A 14,474-nucleotide genomic window follows, 5' to 3' on the forward strand; every position below is an offset into this window, starting at 1 on the left:
TCCCTCCGTGTCTGTTGGGTGGGAGCAGGCGTTCGGGGTCGGTTGTGATGCGCAGAATGATTCCCCGCCTTCTGTCTAATTCATTCACTTGTCTGTGTTTCTGGCTTTTTCTTCTCTCGCCCTCTCTCACTTTTTCTTTCTCTCTCTCTCTCTCTCTCTCTCTCTCTCTCTCTCTCTCTCTCTCTCTCTCTCTCTCTCTCTCCTCTCTCTTCTCTTCTCTCTCTCTCTCTCTCTCTCTCTCTCTCTCTTTCTCTCTCGCTCTCTCTTTCTATCTTTCTCTCTTTCTCTCTGTCTCTCTTACTCTCACCTCCTTTCCCACTCCCTCTCCCATTCCCTCTCCCATTCCCTCTCCCATTCCCTCCCCCTCACTCTCATCACTCTCACTCTTATCACTCTCACTCTCACTCTCACTCTCTCTCTCTCACTCTCACTCTCACTCTCACTCTCTCACTCTCACTCTCACTCTCACTCTCACTCTCTCTCTCTCTCTCTCTCTCTCTCTCTCTCTCTCTCTCTCTCTCTCTCTCTCTCTCTCACTCTCACTCTCACTCTCACTCTCACTCTCACTCTCATTCTCTCTTCTCCCGTCTCCCGTCTCCGGGAACTCAGAGTCAAAGTAAATCCTGAGATGCAGGTGCCCTTGATCCTTCTGGAATGTGGTCACGTCTGAACTTCGCCGTCTCTCAAGTTCCCCTTTCTCCTTCGTCTTCTCCTCTTCTCTTCCTTCCCTTCTTCTCTCTTTCCTTCCCTTCCCTTCTACACTCTCTCCCTTCCTTTCTCCCTCCCCCCTCTCTCTCTCTCCCTCCCTCCCTCCCTCCCTCCCTCCCTCCCTCCCTCCCTCCCTCCCTCCCTCCCTCCCTCTCTCTCTCTCTCTCTCTCTCTCTCTCTCTCTCTCTCTCTCTCTCTCTCTCTCTCTCTCTCTCTCTCTCTCTCTCTCTCTCTCTCTATCTCCCCCCTCTCCTCTCTCCCCCTCTCCCTCCCTCTCTCCCTCCCTCCCTCCCTCCCTCCCTCCCTCCCTCCCTCCCTCCCTCCCTCCCTCCCTCCCTCCCTCCCTCCCTCCCTCCCTCCCTCTCTCCCTCCCTTCCCCCTCCACTCTCTTACTTCTTTTCCTTTCCTCCCTGCTCTCCCTTTCGTCTCTTTTCTCTTTTCTATTATTTCCCCTTCTACCCCCCCCCCTCTTCCCTCCTCCTGCCACCCATACGAATTTTATTGATTTGTTTATTTACTTTCTTGTTTAGTTATTCACTGGTTTGTCCATTTATCCGCATTTATTTTAAAGAAGAGGGAGTGGAGACATGAACGATTAACGGGGAGACAGAGGAAGTGAGATAATTAGGTTCTAAGAATAGAGTAAGGAGCGTGAATGGCAAGGATAGATAAAAAGGAAGATAAAAAAAGAACAAAAAAAAGAGAGTGTTGAAACAAAAAAGACAGGCAGGCAGGCAGGCAGGCAGGCAGGCAGGCAGGCAGGCAGGCAGGCAGGCAGGCAGGCAGGCAGGCAGGCAGGCAGGCAGGCAGGCAGGCAGGCAAGCAGGCACATAGACAAACGTAGATAGACAGAGACAGGAGGAACTTGGCTCTCCCCAAGTGTTCTGCCTAAAAGGCTGACTGCCGACCGCGTGCCGCCCGCCGGCGCAGGGAAGCCAGGTCGTCTGCAAGATCCTGGAAGAGCGAGACGGTCCTCGTCGGGGCTTCGTTCTCCTCCCACCTGGGTGTGTGCGCGGGGAGGGAATGGGCTCGGAGTCACGAGTCGGCCTAGGCTTAGGACGGAAAGAGTGCGCGAGTTTATCGCCAGATGTACACGCACACACACACACACACATACACACACGCATGCACGCACGCACGCCTATATGGACAGATCGACAGAGGCGTACAGTCAGACAAGACGGACCGTGAAAGAAAGAGGCAGGCGTGCGAAGAAACAAAGAAGCGGTGATAATCATGTATACATCCATGTGTATGTAATGCATGCTTGCGTGCATGCACGTGCAAGGTTTCCCTCGTACGAGAAACAGGTTTCGAGTGACTCATTATGAGACAGGGAGGGGAGAGTGGCGGGGTGGGGAAGGGGAGGGGAGCGGACGAACTGCTCGGGAGTTTGGGCGCCCGTCCCCTCGGTTCCACGAAGGAGAAAGGGGAAGGAAGGAAGAAAGGGAGCGCGAGGAAAGGGAGGGAGAGAGAGAGAAAAAGGGGAGAGGGAGGGGAAGGGAAATGGAAGGGGAAGGGGAAGGGGAAGGGGAAGGGGAAGGGGAAGGGGAAGGGGAAGGGGAAGGGAAAAAGGAGGAGAGGGACGGGGAGGAAAGGAGAGGGGGAGAGATATCAAGAACACACAAATAATGAGAACGAAGACGAATCAGTGGCCAATAGAGTACGAGTAGAGAAGCAGCAGGAGGTCGAAAGTTTGAGGAAATAGAAATAGAGGGAATTTAGGAAAAGGAAGAAGGCAGGGTGTCGTGAATCACCCCTTTCTCCTTTGTTATCAGCCCCCTTCCTCCTCCTTTCCCATCTCCTCCTCCTTTCCCATCTCCCCCTCCTCCTCCCATCCCCTCTCCCCCCCATGCTCCTTCCTTTTATGCCCCCCCCCTTCGTCCTTCTCTGCTCCCCCTCCTCGTTATTCACCATTTGCCCTCTCCCCTTCCCCACCCCCACATACTCTCCCCCCCTCCCCATCTACCCTTCCCCCTCTCTCTCCCCACCTATTCTACCCTTCCTTCCCTTCCCGCCTACCTTCTTCCCCCTCCCTCTCCACCTATCTTCTCCCCCCTCCCTCCCCACCTACCTTCTCCCGCCTCCTTCCCCACCTACCTTCTCCCTCCTTCTTCCCCCTTCCTCCCCACCTACCTTCTCCCGCCTCCTTCCCCACCTACCTTCTCCCTCCTTCTTCCCCCTCCCTCCCCACCTACCTTCTCCCTCCTTCTTCCCCCTCCCTCCCCACCTCCCTTCTCCCCCCTTCTTCCCCCTCCCTCCCCACCTCCCTTCTCCCCCTCTCTCCCCACCTCCCTTCTCCCCCTCCCTCCCCACCCCACCTACCTTCTCCCTTATTCCCTCCCCACCTACCTTTCCCCCCTCCCTCCCCACCTACCTTCCTCCCCTTCCCACCCCACCTACCTTCTTATTCCCTACCCACCTACCGTCTCCCTCCCTCCCTCTCTCACTCCCCATCTCCCCCCCCCCCCTGCCCTTTAAAGCCATACAAGGTAGCGTTACGTGGATTCTTACGGTGGCAGGGTCTCTTCTCTTCTCATCGCTCTTTTCTTCCCTCTGCTCTCTTCTCCCTTTCGCGTGTCCTTTCTGTTCTATCCCCCTTTATTCCGATCCACTCCGCTCCCCGGGTGTTTTTATTTTTTTTCATTTTTATTATTTTCTTGTTTTTGTTTTCTCCTCTCTTTTCTCTGTTTACTCCTTCCGCTCTCGTCATCTCCTACTTCCTCTTTTTTTTCTTTGTTTCATTTTTTCCCTTTCGACCCTCTTCTTTTTCTTTCCATTTCTTTCTTTCCTTTTATTTCTCCTTCTTCCCTCTCCCTCCCCCTCTTGTCTTTTCCTCCTTTTCCTCCTTTCCTCTCCTTCTCTCTCTTCTCTTTTTTTTTCTTTGTTTTTCACAATCACCTTCCCCTCCCCCTCTTCTCTTTTCCTCCTTTCCTCTCCCTCCCCCTCTTCTTTTCTCTTCCTTTTCCTCCTTCCTCTCCCACCCCCTCTTTATTTTCTCTTCCTTTTCCTCCTTTCCTCTCCCTCCCCCTCTTCTTTTCTCTTCCTTTTCCTCCTTCCTCTCCCACCCCCTCTTTATTTTCTCTTCCTTTTCCTCCTTTCCTCTCCCTCCCCCTCTTCTTTTCTCTTCCTCTCTTCTCTTCCTCTTTTCTCTTCCTTTTCCTCCTTCCTCTCCCACCCCCTCTTTATTTTCTCTTCCTTTTCCTCCTTCCTCTCCCACCCCCTCTTCTTTTCTCTTCCTTCTTTTCTCTTCCTTTTCCTCCTTCCTCTCCCACCCCTTCTTCTTTTCTTTTCCCCCTCTCCTCTCCGGACACTGGCAATGGCGCTCAGATGCTCCACTTGGGCGCCGGCCTCTTTTGTCGACTTCTCTCACCGTTACTTTGCTGTTTTTGTTTGTTACCTGTCGTCTTTGTGCCATTTTTTTTATTGGTCATTCTGTTACTTGCACCGTTTTTTTTTTTTAATGTTTTACTGTTGTTTGTTCGTCGGATTAGAGCTGTTTATATATTTCTTTCTCTATCTCTGTCTCTTTTTTTTCTTTTTTTCTTTCCTTCTTTCTTTCTTTCTTTCTTTCTTTCTTTCTTTCTTTCTTTCTTTCTTTCTTTCTTTCTTTCTTTCTTTCTTTCTTTCTTTCTTTCTTTCTGTACTACAGAATATTTGTATTAACAGTTTACAATGACATGTACAGCTATTTTCCAGGGAGGGTGATTATTTGTTTGTATATTTGTTTACTTAAATGCGTGCATACGCGATTATGCGCGCGCGTGTGTGTTTGTGTCCGTGATTTGATTATATATATACATATATAATAATAATAATATTAATAATAATAATGATAATAATAACATGTATGTAATTGTCGGAAATATTTCCAGATGTTCACCTTACCGTAAACGACTTTCATTTTTTTTTCTCTCCTCTAGTTTTTGTAGGTGGAATATTTTACGCTCGTCGTCCTTCTTGAGTTATATGTGAAGGCATTGCTAAGTGTCAGGGAGGAGTTTTTGTCTTCTTTTTTTATTATTATTTTTTTTCATTCTCGCCGTTTCGCTCGCCCGCTAAAAGTTCTTCCTCATATTTCCCTTCTCAGTTCTCTTCCCTCTTTGGTTGACCTCTCTTCCCCCCCCCCCCTTACCCACCCACGCCTTCGTAATAAGTGTTGGTGTCGTTTGATCGTTTCGTTTTTGAAGGTTTTGTGGTCAGCGGGTTCCTTGTGTTGTCATTTATCTGTCATATTCTTTGCCGTTTTCTTTGTTTTCTTTTTTCTTATATATCTTTGTTTTCTTTTATTTCTCTCGTACGCCTTACCTTCGTGTTTTCTCCTTTTTCCCTTTTTATTAATTTATTTGGCGTTAAAGTTTTTCGTAGTCTTTCTACTTTGAAAATCCTCGTGCTCGTCTGTCTTCGTCTTCGTCTTCATTTTAGTCCTAGTCTTAGTCTTCGTCTTCGTCTTCGTGTTTTAGTCCTAGTCTTCGTCTTCTCTTCGTCTTCTCTTCGTCTTCGTCTTTTAGTCCTAGTCTTCGTCTTCGTCTTTCAGTCCTAGTCTTCGTCTTCGTCTTTTAGTCCTAGTCTTCGTCTTCTCTTCGTCTTCGTCTTTTAGTCCTAGTCTTCGTCTTCGTCTTCGTGTTTTAGTCCTAGTCTTCGTCTTCGTCTTCGTGTTTTAGTCCTAGTCTTCGTCTTCTCTTCGTCTTCTCTTCGTCTTCGTCTCCGTCTTCGTCTTCGTCTCCGTCTCCGTCGTCCGGCTGGGCCTCGAACCGTTGCTTTTCGCCGAGGCCCGCCGGCGCAGGGGAAACTCGTCACGCGGCACCGAATTCGATACCCCGTGCCCTGCTGTTTGGCCGGGTTTGGTGCGGGTGTTGTTTGTTGTTGTTGATGTTGTTGTTGTTGTTGTTGCTGTTGCTGTTGCTGTTGATGTTGCTGTTGCTGTTGCTGTTGTTGTTGTTGTTGTTGTTGTTGTTGTTGTTGTTGTTGTTGCTGTTCTTGTTCTTGTTAGGTTCGTGTGGGTGTTTTGGTGGTTGATGTTGTTGCTGATGTTGTTGTAAGGTTCGAGTGGGTGTTTTGTTTGTTTTAATCGTTGCTGTTGTTGGAAAGGATTGAGATGGTGGTTGTGGTTGTGGTGGTGATGGTTGTGGTGTTGATGTTAGGGTACTAGTGGTAGTTCTTACAGATGATCGTTGTTTTTAGTACTAGCGGTGGTAGTAGTAGTAGTAGAGAGAGAGAGAGAGGGAGGGAGGGAGGGAGGGAGGGAGGGAGGGAGGGAGGGAGGGAGGGAGGGAGGGAGGGAGGGAGGGAGGGAGGGAGGGGGGGCGCACTCTTGGTCTTGTTCATCATTTTGTATTTAATTCTTCATTGTTATCTTTTAGTCTCGTTATTTCTAATGAATTCTGTTCTCGTTATTTTCTCGTATTTTACACTTTTGCTTGTCTATTCTTCGCTGCCCTTCTCTTTTCTTTCTGATAAATTTTGTGTCCCCTGCTATTCTCCTTCCATTCTTCTCTTTTGTCATTCCGTGCCACGCTTGCTCTGTGGTCAGTAACTGATTTCTCATGCCTGGATGCCCCACCTGTACTAGATGCAGCGGGCGTTAACGGTGACCTACCTGTCTGTCTGGTGTCTCGCTCTCCCGTTCGCTAATTCTTTCTCTTTTTTTCATATACTTTATCACTCTGTTTTTCTCTCGCTTTCACAGTCTCCCTCTCTAATTCTTTATATCTCTCTCTCTCGTAGTCTCTTTCTTTCTTTCTCTTTCTCGTAGTCTCTTAATCTTTCTCGTAGTCCCTCTCTCCCTCGTAGTCCATCTCTCCCTCCCTCCCTCCCTCCCTCCCTCCTTCCTTCCCTCCCTCCCTCCCTCCCTCCCTCCCTCCCTCCCTCCCTCCCTCCCTCCCTCCCTCCCTCCCTCCCTCCCCCCTTCCTCTCTCTCTCTCTCCCTCCCTCCCTCCCTCCCTCCCTCTCCCTCCCTCTCTCCCTCCCTCCCTCCCTCCCTCCCTCCCTCCCCCCTCCCCCCTCCCCCCTCCCCCCTCCCCCCCTCCCCTTCCCTCCCTCGTTGCGCTTTCCAGTGGTGTGTGTATGGAGCGTTCCCCAAGCGTGGCTGGGTGTGTTTCCTGGCCGTTGTCGTTTTTGTGTGTGATGCGATGGTGTTTCCCGTGAAAGTCCTGCATTGTTGTGTGTGGCGATGTGTAGCGGCATCGCTGGGGTCGGGGGCGGCGAGGGCGGTGGGGGGGAGGGTACTCGCCGCTTACACTGCCGCCACCACCATCGACGGCATCGGGCTTCTTTTCTCCCGTTCGTCTTCTTTTTCGGGATTTCGTTTCGTTCTTTCTTGTTTTCGTTTATCCTTTCATTTTCCCTTTTTTTGTGTACTCAGTGCACTGTTCGTTGCGCACACACACGCGTGTAGGGAGAGACAGAGCCAAAGTCAGAGAGAGAGACGCGGTCAGGCGAACGGGGAGCCACAACAGGGGAGGTCAAGAAGCGTGAGAAGAGTCACCAAGACGAAGATCACCCCACCCCCTACCCTCACCCCCCATCCCCTTCCTTCCTCCCTCCTTCCTCTGTGACCCCCCCCCCCCCCCCCGGCATCTCTGCTGGCCCCTTTAGCGAGCCGATGTTGGCATACGACAGCGCCGAACGGGGTGGGATCAAAGTCGGTGCAGGGGGGAGAGGGGGAGAAGGGAGGTAGGGGTAAAGGGAGAGATAGAGGGGATGGGACGGGAAGGAGAGAGGGAGGGGAAGGGAGGGGAGAGGGAGGGGAAGGGAGGGGAGAGGGAGGGCCGTTGCAGAGAGCAGAGGCGGAAGTCGCCGTCGGCGGCGGCGGCGGAGAGCGTGGGAAGGAGGCGGGGGGCGTGGGAATGTGGCGGCGCCGAGGGTGGTGGTGGCGGCGAGGGGAGGTTGCTATCCCTTGGGTGGGGTCGGGAAAGGGGGAATTGGGGAAAGGGGGGGAAAGGGGGAGGCAAGAAGAGGAGGGGTGAGAGAAAGGAGGAAGAGAAAGGAAGTGAGGAGGGGTTAGGGAAGGGAGGAGAAAGGAAAGAGAGGAAAGAAATTAGGAAGAGACGAGATTCAAAACAATCTTTTCATATAGGAGGCGATTCTAATTAGAAGCGGGGGGAGGGGGGATGGGGAGGAGAAGAGGAAGGGCCGGGGGTGGGGGGGGGGAGAACAGGAAGGGGCATTGGAGAGAATTGGAGAGAGTGAAGTTAGCGGTGGCGGGGGAGCTCGGATGGGGGTGAATGGGTGGGTGTGGATGTATGTGGGGGGGGGGGGGGGAGTCTGGTGACGGAATGGATAACTGTGACGCAGACGAGGATGAGCGCCTGCTGACTGCGAGGAAGGCGGGGGCGGGCCACCTGCCGGGAGCACCACGCCCGCCGCGCTAACTCTGACTCTTGCGGGCGCTGGAATTGTGAATGATGAAGCCGTTCCTCCGTCTCTCTCCCTCTCTCTCTCTCTCTCTCTCTCTCTCTCTCTCTCTCTCTCTCTCTCTCTCTCTCTCTCTCTCTCTCTCTCTCTCTCTCTCTCTCTCCCTCTCCGTCCGTCCGTCCGTCTATCTATCTATCTATCTATCTATCTATCTATCTATCTATCTATCTATCCATCTATCCATCTCTCTTCGTCTCTTCTTCCCTCCTTCTTTCCCTCTCTTCCTTCCATCCTTCCGTCCTTCCTTCCTTCCTTCCTTCCTTCCTTCCTTCCTTCCTTCCTACCTTCCTTCCTACCTTCCTTCCTACCTTCCTTCCTTCCTTCCTACCTTCCTACCTTCCTACCTTCCTACCTTCCTACCTTCCTACCTTCCTACCTTCCTACCTTCCTTCCTTCCTTCATTCCTACCTTCCTTCCTTCCTTCCTTCCTTCCTTCCTTCCTTCCTTCCTTCCTTCCTTCCTTCCACACACATGCTTATAGACATAGTAAATGATCAGCATGCTCATTGTAGAAGGTGGCGTTCCCTCCCTTGGGCTCCTTCGGTAAGGGCTTCCTCGGTCTCCCTCCCTGCCTCGAGCGCCGCTGGGGAACAGGGCGTGACGGGATGTGACCCCTTCACCCGTGGACGGTAACTGTACCCCGTCCGTGTTCCGAATGTTTGCCGTCTTTATGGGAGTCTTTCAAGGAGGTCCTGCAGCTTCACGTAATGGAGGGGGGGGGGGGGGGGAGGTTGCGCGGGGCGAGGGGTGGCAGCGGTGAGAGTTCTGGGAATCGGAGCGACGGGGAGGGAAAAGGGAGAGAAGTGATGGATAGGGGTGAGTCGGAGAAAGAGAGAGAGAGAGAAGGGATAATAAGAGAAAGATCTAAAGAATGAGGAAAAGGAGGGGGTGAAAGAGAAAAGGAAAGGCTGTTGAGGGTGAGAGACAGAGTGATAACAACCCACTGGTCCTACTTTCCGATTGTTCTTTGTGCCGAAGGTAATGACACATGTCGGCGCGAGTAGCTCGAAGGTTCAGGTGTCGAGCGGTGCGTGGCCGGCGCGAGGGAGCGAGAGGCGGCGCACCTGGCCAGTGTGAGGTCTTGACCCCGCGGGCTGCAGGTGTCACCGTTGGCAGCGCTTGTGACACTTGGCGCCGGGAAAGAGCACGGAGGGATGTCGAGCCGGACTGTTGCGATTTCTCCTGACTGTATTCGTGCGCGGACGTGAAATTGCGATTACGTGGATGGGCGGCCGCATGTTGGAGGCCGCCCCTATCTCCGGACGCGATCTGTGGCGCGACGGAGCTTCCCGGCAACGGTGCTTTACAAACGTGACGGGGGGGTCCGCCTCCCGCCCCTCTTCGGAGTGACGGTGTGCGAGTCGGGCAGAGTGTGACGCCCGCGGGAGGTGGCGGCGGGCGGGGCGGGGGCGGCGAGGCGGAGTACGCCAGGGTTCCTCACATGTTGAGGAAGCGTCGGTGGGAGATCAAGCCAGAGTGTTGCAGGGCGGGCGTGGAGACGCGATGTGTCGTAGTGCTGGCGGCGATGTCCCCTCTCTCCCCTCCGTGGGCGTGAGGGATCGAGCAACAGTAGTAGTGGGCGACGTGAGGATTTGGGATTTAGTGAAGGGCTTCACATGAGGAACGAGTGCGGGCAGCAGGAGTGACGTCCGACTTGCGAGGGAGCGATGGACGCCGGGGACATCCTGGGCCACTGCTGGTGCCTGAGGAAGGTGCTGGCCAAGAGCCTGTCCATGCCGCCGCTGGCCTACTCGCCCCCTGCCTCTCCGGACGCCGCCCTTCCCGACACCCCGACGCCCTGCGGCCACGATGCGCCCGTGCTCTGGCGGACGGACAGCACCTTCTTCCTGGTGGGTGGCGGCTTTGGTGTTGGTGTCGTGTTACGGCTCAGCCTCCAGCGAGATCGCTCTAACCGCTTGCATTTCAGCCGCGTCCATACGGGCACGGTGACGAGGCCAGTATCCTGCTCGGTGAGACGCTGGAAATACGGAGTCATATGACGACGCAGAAAGTTGCAGCATAATCCGGGAATGGTTTTTATTTTCCATTCAGGCCGCTTCAGTTAGCGGTATTTCATACATCGATGTCCCATTTTCATTTTTTTTTATACATAGTGAGATTATTTTTTTTTCTTCATAATGATTGGCATTCCTTTGGCAAAAAAGAAAAGAAAAGAAAAAAAAACATTGAACAGACACGTTTTAATGAAGGGGAAACGAAAGCATAGCGATCCCGTTATATTGTACGGTTATGCAAGACAAGACCCGTGTCACCGTGGGGAGTGCTCGAGAAACTGGCCGAGTGGCGCGCGGGGGACGAACACTTGTGGAGAGCCTTGGGCGAAGTGGTCAAGGAGCACGGTCGAGAACCTCTGGAGGGCCGAGGGAGCTGCTAAGTCTTCTCTCTTCGTTATGGGGCTTCTGGCCCCGGGGTAGTGGGAGGAGGGGGGGAGGTAGGCAGAGACGGAGGCAGAGACAGGCTGACAGATAGAAACAGAAGCAGAGGCGGACACAGACACAGGCAAACAGACAGACACACATTAGCACACGGAGACGCAAACACACACAGACACAGACACACACAGACACACACAGACACAGACACACACAGACACAGACACAAACACACACAGACACAGACACACACAGACACACACAGACACAAACACACACAGACACAGACACAAACACACACAGACACAAACACACACAGACACAGACACAGACACAGACACAGACACAAACACAAACACACACACACAGACACAGACACAGACACAGACACAGACACAGACACACACACACACACACACACACACACACACACACACACACACACACACTCACACTCACACTCACACTCACACACACACACACACACACACACACACACACACACACACACTCACACTCACACTCACACTCACACTCACACACACACACACACACACACACACACACACACACACACACTCACACTCACACTCACACACACACACACACACACACACACACACACACACACACACACACACACACACACACACTCACACTCACACTCACACTCACACTCACACTCACACTCACACACACACACACACACACACACACACACACACACACACACACACACACACACACACACACACACACACACACACACACACACACACTCACACTCACACTCACACTCACACTCACACTCACACACACACACACACACACACACACACACACACACACACACACACACACACACACACACACACACACACACACACACACACACAGACTAATTCACAGAGAGAATAATCAAAGAAAGACCGACAGATACAGAAACGAAACCAGAGATGCGCAGAGGGAAACGCAGAGGACGCCGTCACCCCGGGGAAATAAGTAAACAAGTGATACCAGCTGTCAGAAAACGAAAACTCCAGAGGAATGAGCCTTGTTAGCGATTTTGTTCGATTTTTGTTTTGGTAAGAATGGAGATGTGAGTGATCCATGTACGAGAGTGGGAATTATTATTTTTTTTAACGCATTTGAAAGGATATTTTTATTCGGATTGGAAAGTGCGGAATATGAACGAGAGTGGAAATTAATATATATATATTTTTGGGCAATGTCAAGTAAATATGAAGAAAACGACAGAGATTCGTCGGAAGCCACAATGAAATCTCTAGCAAAGGCTGGAAGGCAGACTTTTAATATTTTTTTCCCTTCCTCTTTCCTCCCGGGCCTGTCTCTAATATGTTTTAATGTCTTTGCAGGTGAGTGTTGGCCCAGCCGTCCAGGGGGAGTGAGATTTCCTTTGGGTGAGATTGCTGTGTTTTTAAGCTGAAGGGAAGATGGTGTTGACGTGAGTGTACTTAATTTTTATTTTGTTTGCTTATCTGTTTATTTATTTATTTGTTTGTTTATTTATTTATTTATTTTTTTTTTGAATTTGACAGTTTGTACAACTTTAGTGGAACGTTTTTCTTTCCTAGTAGAAACAAAAATGGTTCCTGAATGATTGCATACTTTTTACGAAATGTCGACGCGAGCGACGGGTATCTCCCACAGCTGCTGTTCTAAGCGAGCATGAATCGCGTGCTCGCACTCAGACGGTATGTCGAGATCCTGTTATGGCATTTTCCCATGGCAACCTTAGTAGTGTTGTAAGACTTCTTCGGTCCTGCTTATCTCCCATATATCGACGAGGCGATTCCTCTCCGTTGGAAGGGCGAGCGTGACAAGGCGATACGGGAGAGAGAGGGAGATGGTGTGGCGTTTGGCGATATTGATTTAGTTGCATCATGGATGGTACACGGAAACCAGGAAAGGGATCGCGTAGGTATTCAGCGTGATGGGAATGTTCACCCCGTGTTTCATTTCGATCTGTAGCGGACTTGAATCAATCTACCCTTTTGTTTAATTACAAAATGATAAAAGTCTTTAGGTATCTAGGTGTTTCTTTATTTCACACAGTCATCCAAGCTAGTAATTACTATTACTTTCAATTATCGACGCTGTAATATGCGTGAATCACTCATTATTTTCCGTCGCAAATGATTATATAAAAGAAAATGGTAATGAGTACGAAGTCCCTAATAGTTCAGCCATTCCTGGAAGTCCACAAACACCGCCATATGATCCAAAAACTTCCTCCCCCACGGGCTCAACTCCCCCCCCCCCCCCCCCGGATCGCTGTATTTTCCTAGACCCGATGACCGTGGACTTCCTCTCCGCGCGCCATTCGTCGTAACCTATTTTCATAATTTCTGTTATTATCTTTAGCCTACGCAGATTATGTCGTGTATTCGTCGGTAAAGAATTTCTCTTTGATTATAGTAGTGCCATTTCATTTTCCTGTAAATGTGACTTGAGAGTATTACGTGTTGCACAACTTTCTTCTTATCAACTTGCGGAGGAAATACCATTAATGAAAAGTGTATTATCGTTCCATCCATTACAGTCAGGGATTACCTTGTAACGTATGACTGGGAAACTGTAACTATTCCGATATCTACAGTGAACAAGCGGATGAATCGGATTCTAATAGGGAAAGAAATTCAGATAGTCAATTTACAAATTTTCAATAGTTACCGCTGGAAAACGATTAAATCAACCACAGAAAACGTTTCCATGTAGCAAGGGAGACTAAACCCGATAGTAAGTTAGTTCCGTATATAGATTGACAAAAAAAAAAAATATATATTTTTTTTTAGGCAGATTTAAAAGTCAGCAATATATTTAAAGGTTCAAAATCCGTTGAACCACAAAAACGAAATGGAACCGCGAGTATACCAACATTTTGCGATGCGGAAATTATTATTTTTTTGTTTAGGAATTATGTAAATTTGCGCAACATATTTGCTGGTGACAAAAACGGCGATTGATGAAATTGACAGGATTTGAAAACATCCGGTAATTCATTGGTGGATCGATACGCTGTTGCAAAATTCCAGTACCCGCTAAATCACACACACAAAAAAACTAACTTGTAGAGAACTGATATTGAAATACAGGTTCTAATTGTACGAACAGCTTTTAGAATCGTTTTTAAGCTTTTATACCTAGTTATGATTTTTGTTTTCATTGTAGGAAAGTTCTAGAATATTCTGGTGAATAGATGAATAAATAAATAGTGTAATTTGAGTTTATCGGAGTTATCCATGTAAACGTATTATCGTCCCTGTTTTCTTTGGTGAATAATTAATGGTTTAAGGACTAACTTAAGTAAACTGAGCTCTCACCATGAAGTTATTTAGATAGCGCGCTTACTTTTATGATAAAACAGCCGCCTGTAACTCTGTGAGAAATATGTTTACACATTTGGGACGTAATATATATGTGTAGATATATAATATAATATTTATATCTATATATATTATATATATTATATATATTGTATATATTATATATATTATATATATATTTTTTAAAGATATATGTATATTATATATATTATATGCATATTATATATATTATATGTCTATTATATATATCATATGTCTATTATATATATTATATATAATATCTCCATATATACACACATAACGTAAGTCATGTACATGTGCATATTAGTCTTTTTTGTTAAGGAAGCGGCATTTCCAGCCATTGTACCGTGTCGCTTACGATCGTGGACCCGCCATTCCTGGTGCTGCGTGGAATGGAAGCGAAACAGGGTCACGGACAGGAAGGATTGCCGTGATTGGCGCCGTGATTCAGGGTTATTAGCGACGAATGTTTTTTTTTTTTTTTTTGTGTGTGTGCGCGCGACATGCACTCGTATATATATTTAGATGTATGTGCTCGCATGTACACACACACACACATAGGTACGTACATACATACATACATATTTAC

The sequence above is a fragment of the Penaeus chinensis genome, chromosome 6 (assembly GCF_019202785.1).
Source record: "Penaeus chinensis breed Huanghai No. 1 chromosome 6, ASM1920278v2, whole genome shotgun sequence".
Classification (NCBI taxonomy): Eukaryota; Metazoa; Arthropoda; class Malacostraca; order Decapoda; family Penaeidae; genus Penaeus; species Penaeus chinensis.